This window comes from Bos javanicus, chromosome 1 (assembly GCF_032452875.1).
Source record: "Bos javanicus breed banteng chromosome 1, ARS-OSU_banteng_1.0, whole genome shotgun sequence".
Classification (NCBI taxonomy): domain Eukaryota; kingdom Metazoa; phylum Chordata; class Mammalia; order Artiodactyla; family Bovidae; genus Bos; species Bos javanicus.
In genome coordinates this window covers 71,219,703-71,240,072 of record NC_083868.1, presented here as the reverse complement: position 1 = coordinate 71,240,072, position 20,370 = coordinate 71,219,703, and the positions used below count along the sequence as shown (strand labels likewise).

General features: G+C 39.9%; 1 long non-coding RNA gene across 1 annotated transcript; it reads right to left on the bottom strand.

Annotated features, from left to right (window-relative positions):
• Positions 1-545: 545 nt before the first annotated feature.
• LOC133244500 (uncharacterized) lies at positions 546-20,268 on the bottom strand. The gene is made up of 3 exons (XR_009735420.1): positions 20,121-20,268; positions 946-1,040; positions 546-840 (listed from the first exon to the last, which is right to left on the bottom strand). It is a non-coding gene; the product is annotated as an uncharacterized LOC133244500 (long non-coding RNA).
• Positions 20,269-20,370: the final 102 nt, after the last annotated feature.

Genomic DNA, 20,370 nt, shown 5'->3' with positions numbered 1-20,370 from the left:
TCAAATCGCAAGAATGAGGCCAAGTCAGGATTTAAACACAGGACTATTTGACTCTAGAGACTGAACTCAGACTACTCACTGTTCTGTTCAGAAAGGAAGTAAGCTAGGATCTGATTTATAAGAAAAAAGAATGGACTTCTGTGCAGTTTTAGACACATTTTTAGACAGTTTGCATTTTAGTCTCCCATTTCACACTCCACACAGTTTTAGAAACTTCCCATTTTATAGAAGAAGAGATCAGGGCATTTTGACAGTAAGTGGAAAAGGCCAGGATTTGTATCCAGATTACAGTCTAAAGGCCATGTTCTTTCAAACAAAATATGCTGTCTTGTCAAATATAAATTATATAAAATAAATATAAGGATTAAATGTACTTATTTAACACCTGAAATTTGTAAATCTTCTCTATTTCTGATTATTAGAACTGAGGATATGGTAAGAAAGAGAGGTGGCCCTGGGCAAGTCTCAGGACACAGTGAAAGGCTGATAGGAGGAATAAGCCGCAGAAGAGGGGAGGATCAGGAAGACAGGACAAAAGTCAGCAGTTGTGGTCCCAGGAAATCAAGAGTGAGACTGTTGTAAGAAGGGTTTAATAAGGAAATGCCAAATTCTATTGAAAAGTCAGTTGAGATAAAGACTGATAAATGTCTATAGGAATTAGCTTTGAGGTATTGGGGGACCTCAGTAAAAGTGGACTGGTGCATTGTGAACAGAAATATATTAGAGTCTGTTCTGAAGTGAGCAGGAGGGGAAAAAAATGGAGAATATTCTAGAATCAGATAGATGTGGATTTGAATTTTGCTTCAATCTGTGCAATCTTCTTACCCTCTGTTTCCTCAACTGCAAAAAAGAAACAAAAAGGCCTTCTTAACAGAGTTGTTGAGATGAAATGACATGGCAAATGTGTGTCAGGATAGGTTTTTGGAATATTAACCAATGTTTTACCTGGTCCTTGCATTATTTGGTCCTTTCAAAATAATGAAAATAAGCCCATAAGTCAGATGGGCTATTGGACATTCATTCTTTCGGGAATGATTCACCTAGGAAAAAGCAGAGGAAAAAGAAGTGCTATAGAGTCTCAAAATCTACTCCCCAGAGAGAACTCAACACAAAAAGAAGAATAGATTTTTTAAAATACCTGATGTTGAGTGAAGGGAATCAGAATTTGCCACGCAAAAATATGCTATTTGGTATAAAGATTATTTTAAGCTGAAAACATTTGAAATTTAACAGATGCAGAAAAATAGGTTTCTCAAAGCCTCGTTATGTGACTTGAGGCAACAATATTTTGGAAATAAGGCTGCCATAAATTACTCTTCAGGGCAGATCTATTCCTGGAAGGGAAAACGAGAATAAAATCTACCCCAAATTCCTTCTCCAGGGCAATTTTATGGCCCTGAAGGAGACAGGAAGACCACTCATACCTATATAAATGTAATAAACATTATTATGACTTTCTTATATCCTGTTTATCTTCCTAAAACCCCCAACTCTAAAAATTTTTCCAAAAAGTCATTTATCTTGTTATAAGTCCCTTTCCCCACCCCAACATTTACTTACCTGGATGGTATCTAAGCTCCCAATTCTAACTACTCCTCTGAGTTACTCATCACTGAATTTTCCTGCATGTATGTGCACTGCATGTGAAAAATAAACTTTTTTCTTCCATTATCTGTCTTCATGAGTTTGATTTGCATGACCCCAATAACTGAACAGAAGGATAGCGGAAAAGGTTTTTTCTTCCCCTATATGAGTAAGCTAAGATTTCTTGACCTCAGCCCAAATAAAGACTGTCTGGGCTGGCAAAAGGGAGGAGAAGCATGACATGTTCAGGCACAGTAGGCCTCTAGAGAGGGAAACTTTGTCCATGTACATGCTTGTCTCAGAAACATATTGTTTTGGCCCATTGTGGAATAGGAACAGTAGGGCATTTCTTGTTTGCTCAAGAGTGACACAGACATGTGGCCCTAAGGGCTTTCAGACTCAAAGGAATCCTGCAGATGGGAGAACACCATGGTGCTTGGGGGCCACTGAAGACCACATGGACTGTGCCAATATCTCAAAGATGCTGGTATGAATGGATGACAACCAAGGACCACGTATATCCCCCAAGGGAACCAATCAAGACACCCTAGAACTTAGGAACAATTTGGGTAAAGCATGAGGAAACCAAAACTGAAACTTGCCATCCCAGATGACAAGGGCTCAGTAGAAATTAAATTGAATTATAGAAAACTAAGGCAATTCATGGGTTTCCCAGGTGGTACAGTGGTAAAGAATCTGTCTGCCAATACAGAAAACACAGGAGATGCATGTTCAGTCCCTGCGTCAGGAAGATCTCTTAGAGTAGGAAATGGTAATCTACTCCAGTATTCTTGCCTGGAGAACCCCAGGGACAGAGGAGCCTGGAGGGCTACAGTCCACAGGGTTGCAAAGAGCTGGACACAACTGAGTGACTGAGCATGCATGCAGTACACACACAAGGCTATTCTACAACTACTTCTTGTTCAAGATTCAGTTCAGTTGAGTTCAGTCGCTCAGTCATATCAGGTATTTGTGGGGCTCATCCAGGATGTCTTACAATTCTGGGGTAAACCATATCTGCTTGAAGACTGAGTATTAACCCTAGAGTAGGAATAGAACTGAGCCATCCTGAGACAAAAACCATGATCTGGTTGGAAATTTGATGTAGAGGTGGTGTCACCTCTCAGAAGTGTCTGTTGATTTCAGAAGTACCACTGGACAGTGATGAGACCAAGCGTGAAAGAATCCTACGGAATGATTAAATTCCCTAGACAGACATAGGGTGATAAATAAAAGAGGGTGTGTTTATGATTTTGGTGTGTTTGGAGTGTGTGTTTATGATTAAATTTTCTAAATCAGCGATGAGGTCCTTGTTATGGATTATGTGGCCTCCCAAAATACATATATGCTGAAGTCCTAAACCCCCAGTACCTCAAAATGTGACATTATTTGGAAATAGGGTCATTGCAGACACAATTAGTTAAGATGAGGTCATACTGGATTATTTCAAATCCCTAATCCAATGTCACTGGTTTCTTTGCAAGAAGACAGCCATAAGAAAACGAGGAGACATATAGGAAGAATGTTATTTGCTGGCAGAGGCAGACATTAGTGTTATATAGTTCTATATCAAGGAATGCCAAGGACTGCTGGTGAAACCAGAAGCTAAGAGATATGCAAGGAGTAAATTCTGCCCTAGAACCTTCATGAGAGCATGGTCCTGGTGACATCTTGAACTTCCAGTCTCCAAAACTGTGAGAGAATAAATGTCTATTGTTTTAAGCCCCCCAGTTTATGGTTATTTGCTGCAGCAGCCCTAGGAAACTATCACAGTTATTATAGTTCCCTTCATCCAGGATGTCCTGAACCTCTTTTTAGGTAAGGAATAGCAATTTCAATGGCACTAACTCCAGATGCCAGAGCAGACAGGCACTCAAAACACTTTCAAAACTGGTGTATCTCTTAATCTGCTATAAAACTGGTGGCTTGGATATGTATGAGAAACCAAGTTTTGGAGGATGAAGCTAGTCTCTATAGCACTGTCCAGCTCCTGGCTGGAATTATTTAGGACCTTAATATTTCTGCTAAGAGTTTAGGAAAGTGCAAACATTTCTCTCCCCACCCCCTGCTACTGCTACTTTGTGGTAAAAATAGACAGTTCCTAAATTCACAAAGATAATCTATTTAAGCAGAAGCTAAGAGTCATCAGCCCTGACTTCACTCAACCAGTACCAGTCTGCTTACCCCTGGACATCTTGGTATGTAAGAGAAACAACTCTTTATTAAGCCAGTTATATTCAAGCTTTCGGTTATTGATAGCCATTGCTAACTATAATGTCAATAACAATGTAGAAAACAGGAAAAAGAAAGGAGTCAATTTTTGTCTTTTGAATTTTATTTTATTTATTTTTTTTAATATAATTTTTAAAAGAAAAGGAATAGGAGTAGGTACATATTTTATATTTATCCCACTTGAAATATATACAAGATAAATAGAAATCTTACATGGGGGCTTGTATGTCACTGGTATCTTAGGCTGCTAAGGAATTAAAATAACTGCTCAGAGTTCCAGTAACATAGCTTACTAAATCCTCCAACAGGAACAGTTTTTTAAAAAAGGGAAAGTGGTTGCTCAAGATAGACCTACCAGGTCTACTTTCAAACTCCATGTTATTAAATGCTGCTGCTAAGTCGCTTCAGCCGTGTCCGACTCTGTGCAACCCCATAGACTGCAGCCCACCAGGCTCCCCCATCCCTGGGATTCTCCAGGCAAGAACACTGGAGTGGGTTGCAATGTCCTTCTCCAATGTATGAAAGTGAAAAGTGAAAGTGAAGTCACTCAGTCGTGTCTGACTCTTAGCGACCCCATGGACCGCAGCCTACCAGCAGGCTCCTCCGTCCATGGGATTTTCCAGGCAAGAGTACTGGAGTGGGGTGCCATTGCCTTCTCCATATCAAGTCTTACTACCACTCAGAATAGTACTCATGGTCGTTATCTGAAAATTCACTTCTATCTATACTTCTTAGTAGAAATCACCATTCTTTCTCTTCCCAGACTTGAAGACTTGAGGTTGTCCTTCACTTTTCCATCTTTTTTGTCTCAGGATAGATCCATTATTTCTTGCCTTTTCTTCTATTTCTCTTTCCTTCTCCCTCACTCTCCCCTCCTTCTTAGTCCACTTGCCTCCCTCTCTCTCCCCATTTCCTTCTTGAGGACTTCCATTATTGGGACTGTTCACATTTTTAGTACATTAACTCTCCCCCCTAAATGGAACTTCAGTTCCAGCAAAGCTGATCTGTGGAGGGAGGTGTTCAGATAGACTCTCTCACACAAAACAACTAAAACTGCCGGATACTATTTTAAAACAAACAAAACTTCTTAAAACCATTAAAGAGATGACAAGATAATAAGGAATCACTGGGCCAAAGTCAATGTGGAATCTCAGAAACAGAAAGGGAGCACAGAAATCTCTTCTGTTTGAGGGTGTATGACAGATCCAGCGAACATGAGCTGCAATTTTCACAGCCCCTTGGGGTCTGGAGTAAAGAAAAAAGCCAGGGTCATGCAATGTGGGTATTGGTATTAGTAGGGCTGCCATTACCAAGTACCACAGATTGGGTGGCTTGAACAACAGAAAGGTATTTTCTTCATAGTTTTGGAGTCTAGAAGTCCAAGATCAAGGCGTCCACAGGTTTAGTTTACCTCTGAGGCTCTCTCCTTGGCTTACAGATGGCTACATTTTCTCTGTGTCTTCTCTTGGTCTTTCACCTGTGCATGCACACCCCTGGTGTCTTCTTTTGGGTCCACATTTCCTCTTAATGAAGACACCAGTCAGGGAATTCCCTGGAAGTCCACTGGTTAGGACTCGGTGCTTTGACTGACAGGGCCTGGGTTCAGGCCCTGGTCGGGAAAATGGCATCCTGCATGTCACGCAGCATGGGCAAGGGTAAGATGGTACATTGTTTTGTGTATTAAAAAAGAAAAAAGAAAAACACCAGTCAGAATGTATTACAACCACCCTAAGGACCTAGTTTTAACTAACCATCTCTTTCAAGTCCCTGTCTCCAAATACAGTCACATTCTAAGGTGCTATATATTAGACCTTTACATGCAAATCTTAGAGTGATACAATTTAGCTCATAAAAAAGAGTACAGTATAAAACACACCCCATGCATTTGACCCCTCTGATGACAGAGAACCAGAAGTAAATAACCCTTCCACCTTCTGTCACCATGGAGATGCATGGAAGGTTGCCTCAATGATGCATAATGGGGGGTGAGGGCTCTCTCTGAGAAGCTGTAGCCCAAGGCCTGCTCTCACTAGTTGATTAGCAACCCTGTTTCATTGGTTCAGAAAGTCTTATGAGCTTAATTCACATTGGTCCTGCTGTGGTAGTGCTGACCTAAAGCAAACAAACTGCCAGGTATTTCTCCAGCAAAGATGGATTTATTCAGGATCAGCAAAGACCTGCAATTGCGGGCCTACAAATGTGATGAGCCATGTGCAAGTTCCCACACAGCAAGGGAAGGAAAAGCTTTTACAGAGAGGAAAAGGAAGCTGGGGAGGGTGGGGGGGCTAGAGTAATTGAAGAGCCCATGGCTTCTCATTGGTTGAGTCCTCACCAGGAAAGAAGTTCTTCTTCCTGTTGGAATCTGCTATGGCATGGGGCATGAGTACTCCCCCTTTTATTTCCAGACTCTTACTTAACTGAGATTTCTATTTATTAATTTTTAAATAGTAGTGCCTCTAAATGGTTGACAGGATCAAAATAAATCTCTAGAGAAATGTAACTTCAATCTTAAATTTTGAAGAATTCTTAAGTCATTTTGCAAAAAATAAGCACCTCAGGGTAAAAAAAAAATAAATAAATTAAGCAAAGTGCTGCACTCAATATGCCAGCAAATTTGGAAAACTCAGCAGTGGCCACAGGACTGGAAAAGGTCAGTTTTCACTCCAATCCCAAAGAAAGGCAATGCCAAAGAATGCTCAAACTACTGCACAAATGCACTCATCTCACATGTTAGTAAAGTAACGCTCAAAATTCTCCAGGTCAGGCTTCAGCAATATATGAACCATGAACTTCCTGATGTTAAAACTGGTTTTAGAAAAGGCAGAGGAACCAGAGATCAAATTGCCAACATCTGCTGGATCATGAAAAAAGCAAGAGAGTTCCAGAAAAACATCTACTTCTGCTTTATTGACTATGCCAAAACCTTTGACTGTGTGGATCACAATAAAGCGTGGAAAATTCTGAAAGAGATGGGAATACCAGACCACCTGACCTGCCTCTTGAGAAATCTGCATGCAGGTCAGGAAGCGACAGTTAGAAATGGACATGGAACAACAGACTGGTTCCAAATAGGAAAAGGAGTGTGTCAAAGCTGTATATTGCCACTCTGCTTATTTAACTTCTATGCAGAGTACATCATGAGAAATGCTGGGCTGGATGAAGCACAAGCTGGAATTAAGATTGCTGGAAGAACTATCAATAGCGTCAGATAGGCAGATGACACCACCCTTATGGCAGAAAGTGAAGAAGAACTAAAGAGTCTCTTGATGAAAGTGAAAGAGGAGAGAGAAAAGTTGGCTTAAAGCTCAACATTCAAAAAATGAAGATCATGGCATCCGGTCCCATCACTTCATGGGAAATAGATGGGGAAACAGAGGAAACAGTGGCTGACTTTATTTTGGGGGGCTCCAAAATCACTGCAGATGGTGACTGCAGCCATGAAATTAAAAGATGCTTGCTCCTTGGAAGAAAAGTTATACCAACCTAGACAGCATATTAAAAAGCAGAGACATTACTTTGCCAACAAAGGTCCGTCTAGTTTAAGCTATGGTTTTTCCAGTAGTCATGTATGTATGTTAGAGTTGGACTACAAAGAAAGCTGAGTGCCGAAGAATTGATGATTTTGAACTGTGGTGTTGGAGAAGACTCTTGAGAGTCTCTTGAACTGCAAGGAGATCCAACCAGTCCATCCTAAAGGAGATCAGTCCTGGGTGTTCATTGGAAAGACTGATTTTGAAGTTGAAACTCCAATACTTTGGCCACCTGATGTGAAGAGCTGACTCATTGGAAAAGTCCCTGATGCTGGGAAAGATTGAAGGAAGGTGGAGAAGCGGACGAAAGAGGATGAGATGGTTGGATGGCATCACTGACTCAATGGACAGGAGTATGGGTAAACTCTGGGAGTTGGTGATGGACAGGGAGGCCTGGAGTGCTGCAGTCCATGGGGTCGCAAAGAGTCGGACATGACTGAGTGACTGAGCTGAACTGAACTGAAGCACACACAGAGAGATCCAGGTATCATGTATGAGAAGCAGGATAAATAACAGTGAACGAACTTGCAAAGTCTTCAGATACTGAATTTACCAGACAAGGATTAAAAATAACTGTGACTATCAAAAGGAATAAAATGAAAGTTTGAAAGCACCTGCAAGTAACAAGAAAATGTTTAAATATCAGATTTGAAATACAAATAGAACTTATAGAAATAAAAAATACAATAATTTGATTTTTTCCAGTTATTTCATACAAGTTTTAAACAAACAGAAAATCTGAAAGAATACCTGTACACTACTACCTAGATTCAATAATTATTAACATTTTATCATAGCTATGTTACATATTTTTAAATTTGCTGAGCCATTTAAAAGTAAATTGCAGACATCATAATAGTTTACCCCTAAATATGTTAGAATGTACCTCTGTGAAATAAAAACTTTTTCATAACTACAATGTCATTATCTTATTTAAGAAAATTAATAATTGCCTAATGTCATCTCATATTGAGTCCATATTAAAATTTCCAGTTTGCAAAAAATGTCTTTTATAGCTGCTTTCTTTTTTGTTATTTTATAACTAGCATCCAATGAAGGCATTGATTGTGGTGGTTTCCTTTTCATTCCCTTTTCATCTAGAACAATCCTCTTGCCTTCTCCCTCCCCCACTACCTGCCTGCCCCCACCTATGACACTGATTCTTTTGAAGAGACTAGCATGGTGAATGCTTACATTCTGGATCTACCTGAGTGCTTCCTTATAGAATTCTTTAATTTATTTTTTGATTTGTCTTTTATTTTGGAAATTAAGCCTGGAAGTTTAAGTTTTGCCAAGAATATGTCACAGGTGATGCTTGTTTATTTCTTAACATATCATGTTAGGAACTTCCCTAGCAGTTCATTGGTTAAGACTCTGTACTTCCACCGCCAGGGGCATGGGTTCCATCCCTAGTCGGGGAACCAAGGTCTTACATGCTGTGCAGTCAAAAGAAAAACGAATACAATATATTGTTCTGTCTCATTCTTGGTAATATTAATTAACTTTAATGATTTGGTTGAGGGGATGATTGCCAGGCATCTTCCCCGAAATGAAATTTTAAAAATATCTGGACAGTTTATCAATTTCTTATAAAGTTAAACATACATTCACTATATGACCCAGCATTTCTACACCCAAGTATTTCCCAAGGAAGTGAAAACTTATGTTCACACAAAAACTTCTACACGAGTTGGTAGTAGCTTTATTCATAATAGCAACTGGAAACAATCCAAATACCCTTCAACTAATGAGTGAACAAATAATTGTAGTACATGCTTACAACTGAATCCTATTTAGCAGTAAAAAGGAATGAAATACTGATATAGACAACATATGGGTGACTCTTTTAAAATTTTATTTATTTATTTTTGGCTGCATTGGGTCTTTATTGCTGCACTCGAGCTTTCTCTAGCTGCAGCCAGCGGGGGCAACTCTTCATTTTGATGTGCAGGCTTCTCATTGCAGTGGCTTCTTTTGTTGCGAAGCACGGGCTCTAGAGTGCAGGTTTAGTAGTTATGGCACACGGGGTTAGTTCTTCTGTGGCATATGGGATCTTCTTGGATCAGGGATCGAAGGATCAAATCCATGTTCTCTGCATTGGCAGGTGGATTCTTAACCACTGGACCACCAGGGAAGTTCTGCATGAATCTTAAATGCGTTATGCTAAGTGCAAGATGCCAGACTCAAAAGGCTCCACCGTGTATATTCTATTTACATAACATTCTGGAAATATTAAAAAAGTAGGAACAGAAAACTCTAACCCTAAACCAAGTACCAGTCTTTAAATATCATATTGAGAGACAGAAGTTTCCAATGACCAACATATTCACACACTGTTTTCCTGGTATGAAGGAATGTAGAAAGGTAAAGTATCATTGGGAAGGATTCTGCTACTGCTGCTGCTAAGTCGCTTCAGTCGTGTCCAACTCTGTGCGACCCCACGGACGGCAGCCCACCAGGCTCCCCGTCCCTGGGATTCTCCAGGCAAGAACACTGGAGTGGGTTGCCCTTTCCTTCTCCAATGCATGAAAGTGAAAAGTGAAAGTGAAGTCACTCAGTTGTGTCCGACTCTTCAAGACCCCATGGACTGCAGCCTACCAGGCTCCTCCGTCCATGGGATTTTCCAGGCAAGAGTATTGGAGTGTGTTGCCATTGCCTTCTCCGGGGAAGGATTCTAGGTAAAGGTAAAATCAGAACCAAGGAGTACAGGGGTAATTCATCAGGCTCAGAGTGAAGCTTTATGAATGGAGCAGATTTTGACAATTGCCTAATTAACACCCATTCCCCTCCTTCTTCCTAAAAGGACCAGACTTCAGGGAGGTATCCACCTTCCTCCACAAAGCCATATGCTTTACTAAAAACCAGTTATGTTTATCTCACATTCTTTGGCAGGGACAGTTTTAGGAACAGAATTGTGACTCAATTCAGACCGACGAAATCTGAAGGAAAGTCTCTCAAGGGACTTCTAGGAAATATTTCCTTTCTCAATTAAAAAAAAAAAAGAGAAAAAGGCAGAAGAGATGAGCTGGCTCTTCTTCCTCTGGATGTTATTGTATCTGGATGTGATGTTTGCAAACAGGCGGATTCTCAACCAATGGACCACCAGAGAAGTCCAGACATTTCTAGTTATAGTATAGTCAAATTTATCACTTTTTGCCTTCGTAGTTTATGATTTTATGTTTTAATAATTTTTTCACTTCCTTGATAAAAACCTGCTGATCCACAGCTTTAGGGCATTCTGTATATGCAGGTCAGGAAGCAATAGTTAGAACTGGACATGGAACAACAGACTGGTTCCAAATAGGAAAAGGAGTATGTCAAGGCTGTATATTGTCACCCTGCTTATATGCAGAGTACATCATGAGAAACGCTGGGCTGGAAGAAGCACAAGCTGGAATCAAGATTGCTGGGAGAAATATCAATAACCTCAGATATGCAGATGACAGCACCCTTATGGCAGAAAGTAAAGAGGAACTAAAAAGCCTCTTGATGAAAGTGAAAGAGGAGAGTGAAAAAGTTGGCTTAAAGCTCAACATTCAGAAAACAAAGATCATGGCATCTGGTCCCATCACTTCATGGGAAACAGATGTGGAAACAGTGTCAGACTTTATTTTTGGGGCTCCAAAATCACTGCAGATGGTGACTGCAGCCATGAAATTAAAAGACGCTTACTCCTTGGAAGGAAAGTTATGACCAACCTAGATAGCATATTCAAAAGCAGAGACATTACTTTGCCAACAAAGGTCTGTCTAGTCAAGGCTATGGTTTTTCCTGTGGTCATGTATGGATGTGAGAGTTGGACTGTGAAGAAAGCTGAGCGCCGAAGAATTAATGCTTTTGAACTGTGGTGTTGGAGAAGACTCTTGAGAGTCCCTTGGACTGCAAGGAAATCCAACCAGTCCATCCTAAAGGAGATCAGTCCTGGGTGTTCATTGGAAGGACTGATGCTAAAGCTGAAACTCCAGTACTTTGGCCACCTCATGCGAAGAGTTGACTCACTGGAAAAGACTCTGATGCTGGGAGGGATTGGGGGCAGGAGGAGAAGGGGACGACAGAGGATGAGATGGCTGGATGGCATCACCGACTTGATGGACATGAGTTGAGTAAACTCTGGGAGTTGGTGATGGACAGGGAGGCCTGGCGTGCTGTGATTCATGGGGTTGCAGAGTTGGACACAACTGAGTGACTGAACTGAACTGAACTGAATCACTCTCTGGCTTATATGAATGGTGCCCCCTGGAGCACTAAGTACATGGCACTCCCTTCTTAAGTTTTGCAAGGCAGTCTGACTTAAAGTCTTTAGGAGAAGCCCCTATAAATACCCTATCATGAAAGTTACAAAGTTTTGCTCCTCTTACTTAAATCTTAATGAATCTATAATCTATTTTTGTCTCTAAGGTTAGGATCTAGTTGTATTTAGGTCCCAGGGTTATTGACTGGTTAGTCCATCCTTTCCTCACTAATCACCATGACCTCACCACTGTCATGGTGTCCATCTACCTTTGTGTTTGTGTATGGACTCCCTGTTCTGTATTCTGTCTATCCCCCACCCATACCATACAGTCTTAGTTACTGTACCTTATGCCTTAATATCTTGTAGGCAAAACTTCCACCTGTTCTACTTAAAAAGTGTCTTGTTTATTATTGATTTTTTGGTTTCAAATTTTCAGATCACCTTAGTAAAATGTTGGAGAAATTCTGTGGGATTTTGATTGGAATTACATTGGATTTATCAATTATTGTACAGAAAATTACCATCTTTATAACATTGGGTCTTCCTACACACAAATATAGTAGATTTCTTCATTTATTGCCTATCAATAAAGTTTATCATTTTCTTTACAAGACCTTTTGCATTTTTGTTAAATCTATACTTAAATATATTTTATATTTTTAGTCACTATCATGAATGGGATATTTTTAAAATTACAGTTCCAAACTATTTGCTGTTCATCTTTAGGAATATAGTTTTAAAATATGCATTTTGGTTTTATATCCAGAAATATCCTTGAGCTTTTCTGTTGATTTCAAAATTTGTTAGTTTGCTTATATTTTCTGTGCAAATAGTCATATAGTATACAATAACAATTTTTTCTTCTTAAAAAATTTTTAAATATATTCTTTCTTGTCTTACTACTATGGCTAGGACTTCTCATATATCTCTGAATAGAAATAGTGTTAGAGTGCATACTTATCTTGTTTTTGACTTTAAATGTTTTATTATTAGTTAGAACACTGTTTACTCTGTGCTTTTAGTAAATATTCTTCATTAAGTTAAGGAAGCTTTTTTTTCTACCTAGAGCATTAAGGATGTTTTTGGTTTTGTTTTGTGGAAGGATATTGATTTACATCAATGTTTTTTCTGTCTGATCAAATGGATCAAATGGTTTCTTATATTTAATTTATTCTACTATCAAAATTACATTGAAAAAAATTTTGTTATAAAATTATACCTGCATTCCTGAATAAATCTAGTTAAAAAGTAATGCATATATGTGTGTGTCTTATTGGATTTCTAAATTTTGGTTTAGTATAGCATTTTTATCTTGATTAACCATGAGTGAGGCTGAGTTTTCATTTACTGCTTTGTTTTCAGAAGGAGTTATTTGTCCCTATTGTTCCTTTTCTGGAATAATCTGCATTAGTTTAGGACCACCTGTTTCTTTTCTTCTTCTTTTTTTTTCTATTTCTTTTTTCTTTCTCTCTTTTTGGTAGAAATCACCTGTAAAGTCATCTGGGTCTGGTTGTTTATTTGTGTAGTTAAGTCAATTTTGTTAATTGTCATAAGTCTACTCATAGTTGAGTCAATTTTGGTAAATTATATTTTTCCAGGAAACTGCCATCTATTTCCTAATTCATAGGCATAATGTTGTTCATAATATTCTCTTATTTTAAAAGTCACTGCTCTATCTGTTATGTCCCTTTTTTTTCTTAATCTAATTTGTAAAAGGATTTCGATTTTACTTGTTATTTCAGAGAACTAGCTTTTGTATTTTGTTTTCTATCTTATTGATTTCTGCATTTTCCCCTTTAAATTTCCCTGGGTTAATTCTGTTGTTCCTTTATTAACCTCTTGATTATTGAGGTCCTCATTTTCTAACCTTCTCTAATATAACCATTTAAGGTTGCAAACTTGTTCTTTAGGTACTCTTAAAACTGCATTTCACAAATTCTGATATGTATTTTCTCGACAATTAAGTTTTAAATATTTTTCACTTTCTATTTGTGCCCATCAACCTGCCTTTGGTTCTCCAGACCCACCCACTGTCTTCTCTCTCCACTCTACTCTCTGCCCCACAGGCTGTTGTGTCCTCTGTCTTCCAGTTGAGTCTCTCAGAGCTATCTGAGATGCTGCCCCCAGGGCTGCAGTCCTCATTTTGTCCCAAATAAAACTTAACTCACAACTCTCAAGTTGTACATCTTATTTTAGTCGACATTCTCATCAACTAGATTCAACTTTACATACTCTCTAACACTTGGTATAGTAAGTCATTTAATGATTCTGATAAGTGTGGCATGGTATTTTACTGCAATTTTAATTTGTATTTGCCACAGGGAGGCCTGGCGTGCCATAGTTCACGGGGTCGAAAAGAGTCAGACACGACTGAGCGACTGGACTGAACTGAATGACTAATAGGGTTTCCTTGGTGGCTCATACTGTAAAGAATCTGTCTGCGATGCAGGAGATGTGGATTCAATCCCTGGGTGCCTGGGTTCAATCCCTGGGTCCAGGAAATCCCCTGGAGAAGGAAATGGCAACCCACTCCAGTATTCTTGCCTGGGAAGTCCCATAGACAGAGGAGGCTGGCAGGCTATAGTCCATGGTGTCGCAAAGAGTCGAACATGAATGAAGCAACTTAGCACTTAGCACGCATGCTGTCTTCCAGTTGGGTTCTGCTAGTAGAGACTGCTGGCAAGAAACGGTAGAGGAGGAGGAGAGTGAGGTTAGGGTATTTATTTTCCCGGTCTTATGGTGGTATACTTACTGCTGCTGCTGTTGCTAAGTTGCTTCAGTTGTGTCCAACTCTGTGCGACCCCATAGACAGCAATCCACCAGGCTCCCCTGTCCCTGGGATTCTCCAGGCAAGAACACTGGAGTGGGTTGCCATTTCCTCTCCAATGCATGAAAGTGAAAAGGGAAAGTGAAGTCGCTCAGTCATGTCCGATTCCCTGTGATCCCATGGACTGCAGAACGCCAGGCTTCCCTGTCCCTCACCATCTACACAAGCTTGTTCAAACTCATGTCCATTGAGTCGGTGATGCCATCCAACCATCTCATCTTCTGTCATCCCCTTCTCCTCCCGCCTTCAGTATTGCCCAGCATCAAGGTCTTTTCCAGTGAGTCAGTTCTTTGAATCAGGTGGCCAAACTATTGGAGCTTCAGCTTCAGCATCAGTCTTTCCAATGAATATTCAGGACTGATTTCCTTTAAGATTCACTGGTTGGATCTCCTTGAAGTTCAAGGGACTCTCAAGAGTCTTCTCCAACACCACAGTTAAAAATCATCAATTTTTGGTGCTCAGCTTTCTATTATGGTCCAACTCTCACCATCCATACATGACTACTGGAAAATCCATAGCTTTGACTCTGAGGACCTTTGTCAGCAAAGTAATGTCTCTGCTTTTTAAAATGCTGTCTAGGTTGGTCATAGCTTTTCTTCCAAGGAGCAAGCGTCTTTTAATTTCAAGACTGCAGTCCTCATCTGCAGTGATTCTAGAGCTCAAGAAAATAGTCTGTCACTGTTTTCACTGTTTTATCATGTATTTGCCATGAAGTGATGGGACACGATGCCATGATCTTCATTTTTTGAATGTTGAGCTTTAAGCCAGCTTTTTCACTCTCCTCTTTCACTTTCAAGAGGCTCTTTAGTTCTTCTTTTCTTTCTGCCATAAGGGTTGTGTCATCTGCATATCTGACGCTATTGATAGTTCTCCTGGCAATCTTGATTCTAGCTGTGCTTCATCCATCATGGCATTTCCCATGATGTACTCTACATATAAGTTAAATAAGAAGGGTGACAATATGCAGCCTTGACATACTCCTTTCCCAATTTGGAACCAGTCAGCTCTTCCATGTCCAGTTCTAACTGTTGCTTCTTGACCTGGATACAGATTTCTCAGGAGGCAGGTCAGGTGGTCTGGTATTCCCATCTCTTCCAGAATTTCCCACAGTTTGCTGTGATTCACAGAGTCAAAGGCTTTGGTGTAGTCAATAAAGCAGAAGTAGATGTTTTTCTGGAATTCTCTCGCTTTTTCGATGATCCAACAGATGTTGGCAATTTGATCTTTGGTTCCTCTGTCTTTTCTAAATCCAGCTTTAACATCTGGAAGTTCTCAGTTCACGTACTGTTGAAGCCTCACCTGGAGAATTTTAAGCATTGCTTTGCTAGCATGTGAGATGAGTGCAGTTGTGTGGTAGTTTGAACATTCTTTGGCATTGCCTTTCTTTGGGACTAGAATGAAAACAGACCTTTTCCAGTCCTGTGGCCACTTTGAGTTTTCCAAATTTGCTGGCATACTGAGTGCCACACTTCTACAGCATCATCTTTTAGGACTTGAAATAGCTCAACTGGAATTCCATCCCCTCCACTAGCTTTGTTCGTAGTGATGCTTCCTAAGGCCCACTTGACTTTGCATTCTAGGATGTCTGGCTGTAGGTGAGTGATCACACCATCATGGTTATCTATTCATTAAGATCTTTTTTGTATAGTCCTTCCATGTATTCTTGCCACCTCTTCTTAATATCTTCTTCTGTTAGGTCCATACCATTTCTGTCCTTTATCAAGCCCATCTTTGCATGAAATGTTCCCTTGGTATCTCTAATTTTCTTGAAGAGATCACTAGTTTTTTCCATTCTATTGTTTTCCTCTATTTCTTTGCATTGATCACTGAGGAAGGCTTTCGTATCTCTCCTTGCTATTCTTTGGAACTCTGCATTCAGATGGGTATAACTTTCCTTTTCTCCTTTGCCTTTCACTTCTCTTCTTTTCTCAGCTATTTGGAAGGCCTCCTCAGACAGCCATTTTGCCTTTTTGTATTTCTTTTTCTTGGGGATGGTCTTGATCACTGCCTCCTGTGCCATGTCAGGAACCTCTGTCCATAGTTCTTTAGGCACTTTGTCTTTACGATCTAATCCCTTGAATCTATTTGTGACTTCCACTGTATAATCGTAAAGGCTTTGATTTAGGTCATACCTGAATGGTCTGGGGTTTTCCCTACTTTCTTCAATTCAATTTTCTTGAATTTGGCAATAAAGAGTTCATGATCTGAGCCACAGTCAGCTCCCAGTCTTGTTTTTGCCGACTGTACAGAGTTTTGCCATCTTCAGCTGCAAAGAATATAATCAATCTGATTTCAGTATTGACCATCTGGTGCGTCCATGTGTAGAGTCGTCTCTTGTGTTGGAAGGGAGTGTTTGCTATGACCAGTGTATTCTCTTGGCAAAACTCTGTTAGCCTTTTCCCTGCTTCATTTTGTTCTCCAAGGCCAAACTTGCCTGATTCTCCAGGTTATCTCTTGACTTCCTATTTTTGTATTCCAGTCCTCCCCTATGATGAAAAGGACATCTTTTTTTTGGTGTGTTCTAGAAAGTCTTGTAGATCATAGAACCATTGAACTTCAGTCTGTTTGGCATTAGTGGTTGGGGCATAGAGTTGCATTACTGTGATATTGAATGGTTTGCCTTGGAAATGAACAGAGATCATTCTGTCATTTTTGAGATTGCACCCAAGTACTGCATTTCGGACTCTTTTGTTGACTATGAGGGCTACTCCATTTCTTCTAAGGATGAAGAAGATAATAGATATAAGATATATCTGTTTCTTGCTCTGGTTTTTCCTCTCCTTTTTTTGCGCCTTTGTGTGAACGTGAACCAGTTTTCCAAATCCATGACTGGTTCCTGGGCTTCCTCAACCCACCTAGAAACTGTAGCAACCTGGGTCATTTAACTGACAACACTCTTGATTAGGAGTACAGGCCAATCATATAACCCTATGGTTACTTTGATTTGATTTGGTTGTTTTTAAAATAATAGATATGAGTCATCTGAATTAAATTCGCCCATTCCGGTCCATTTAGTTCACTGATTCCTAGAATGTTGATATTCACTCTTGCCATCTTCTGTTTGACTACTTCCAATTTACCTTGATTCATGGACCTAACATTCCAGGTTCCTATGAAATATTGGCATCAGATATTTACAGCATTGGACTTTACTTTCATCAGCAGTCATATCTACACCTGGGCATTGTTTTCACTTTGGCTCCATCTCTTCATTCTTTCTGGAGTTATTTCTCCACTTTTCTCTAGTAGCATATTGGGCACCTACTGACCTGGGGAGTTTATCTTTCAGTGTCATATCTTTTTGCCTTTTCATACTGATGTTTAAGTTTGGGATAGTTGCTCTTTGTCATCCAAAACTTTAATTTTCCATTATTCAATGTACAATATTTTTGCAACTTAAGTTCCTGAGCATAATCCATGTTTTTTCAAGAATGTATTTTCCATGATCTGGGGGACATATTTAAGTATATTTTCTTGTGATTCTAAAGAACTTTCATATTCCTTAAAAATCCAAAAAAACTGTCAAGGTTTTGTTATTAATTTCCTGTCTCCTTTCTTTTAGCTTATTTTTTTAATTTCTACAAAATCTTTTCTAGAGTCGTGGATATCACAATCTTTACCACTTTTTCATAAGATTTATTTAAAAATGACATCATAATATCTGAACCCTAAGACTTTGGAAATAAAACCTACAGATCTCATTGTTAGCCTCTGCATTTAATGAAGATACAGAAATAACTGCACATAGTTTTTGTAGTCAGTGGTGTTAGACTAACTTATGTGGAACCTGATTTTGCATGGTAGCTTCAGAGACACAGACTTTAGGATTAAGGCCTCTAGGAAGGAAGAGGTTACACTGTATCTTGCTCTGGTTTTTCCTCTCTTTTTTTGCACCTTTGTGTGAACGTGAACCAGTTTTCCAAATCCATGACTGGTTCCTGGGCTTCCTCAACCCACCTAGAAACTGTAGCAACCTGGGTCATTTAACTGACAATACTCTTGATTAGGAGTACAGGCCAATCATATAACCCTATGGTTACTTTGATTTGACTTGGTTGTTTTTAAAATTCATCTCAATAGTGCATTTATAGACTTTTAGGATGGCTCAATTCTCCAGATGACTTATCCTCTTTTATTGGGCCATTTTTCTGTGTAGATGCAAAATATGTAGTTGGAGGTAGTTTAAGAGCCTAAATTGAGTCTCTTTAACTTTATTTTCAAGGTAAGGGATCATCAGATTTAAGCGTACTCCTATAATTGTTTTTAAACATACTTTAAGTCAGATAATTAACATAATAATATTACCTTTGCTTAAAAATAAAGGATGCAGAGTACATCATGAGAAATGCCAGGCTGATGAAGCACAAGCTGGAATCAAGATTGTCAAGAGAAATATCAATAATCTCAGATATGCAGATTAAGGCAGAAAGTGAAGAGGAACTGAAGAGTCTCTTGATGAATGTGAAAGGGGAGAGTGAAAAAGCTGGCTTGAAACTCAACATTCAAAAAATGAAGATCATGGCTTCTGGCCCCATCACTTCATGGCAAATAGATGGCGAAACAATGGAAACAGTGAGACTTTATTTTCTTCAGCTCCAAAATCACTGCAGATGGTGACTGCGGCCATGAAATTAAAAGACGCTTGCTCTTTGGAAGAAAAGCTATGACCAAGCGAGACAGCATTTTAAAAAGCAGAGACATTACTTTGCTGACAAAGGTCTGTAGAGTCAAAGCTATGGTTTTTCCAGTAGTCTTGTATGGATGTGAGTGCTGAACCATAAAGAAAGCTGAGTGCCGAAGAATTGATGGTTTTAATCTGTGGTGTTGGAGAAGATTCTTCAGAGTCCCTTGGACTGCGAAGAGATCAAACCAGTGACTCCTAAAGGAAATTAATCCTGAATATTCATTGGAAGGACTGATGCTGAATCTGAAGCTCCAATACTTTGGCCACCTTATTCAAAGAATGGACTCATTAGAAGAGACCCTGATGCTGGGCAAGATTGAAGGCGGGAGGAGAAGGGGACGACAGTGGATGGGACGGTTAGATGGCATCATCGACTCAATGGATATGAGTTTGAGCAAGGTCGGGTAGGTGGTGAGGGACAAGGAAGCCTGGCCTGCTGCAGTCCATAGGGTCGAAAAGAGTCAGACATGACTGAGTGAACAGTAATGAGAAAGGATTAATAAAGACCCTCAAAGTCCCCTTTCACCATGCCCTCCATTCCTCCTCTCTAGAGGTAACTATTATCATTCTGACCTTTCCAGTGACTTCTCTATACATTTCTTTTCTATTCTGCACATTCTATTCTATTCTTTTCTACACATATACACACTTGTTTCCCTTGCATGAGGAAACTGAGACCTTGAAGGGAGACCTGTTGCAAATTTATTGAAGGAAAGCGGACTGGACAATCGTTTACAAAAACCTACAATGTGTCAGGCTCTGCGCCCAGAACTTTATTTGCACTAATGGTCCTGGTATTTTACTTCTGCTGGATGGACTGCCGCACTAATCAGTTTGGAAGTTGGGAAGCAGGTGCAAAAGTCGCTTCGGTGTAGTGATATAGGATATGTATTTTGATGCCAGTTGCACGAAACCTAGCAGAGGGCTCCAGAGTTGCAAAAACAACAAAACTCACTGTCATCCGAAGTTGGGTCTGTTAAAAAAAAAAAAAAGCTTGTGAAGCTGAAACGCGAGACGTCTACTACTTACCAAGACCTTCGGAAACTTATCTATGAGATTAGTCTTGGAGCTCAAAGAAGGCACCAGAGGTCGCAAAGGATGCGGTGGCAGGCAGCAACAGAGCAGCCAACCCGGAGAGCCGAGCGCTCCCACCGTCTGCAAGTGCGCCTGCGCTGATCGCAGCGGGGAGGCGGGGCGGGGGCGGAGCTTGGGGTGGTCAATGAGCCTGCGCAAGCCGTGAGGCGAGTTGGGGGAGGGCGTTCCGTGTGTGTCTGTGTTG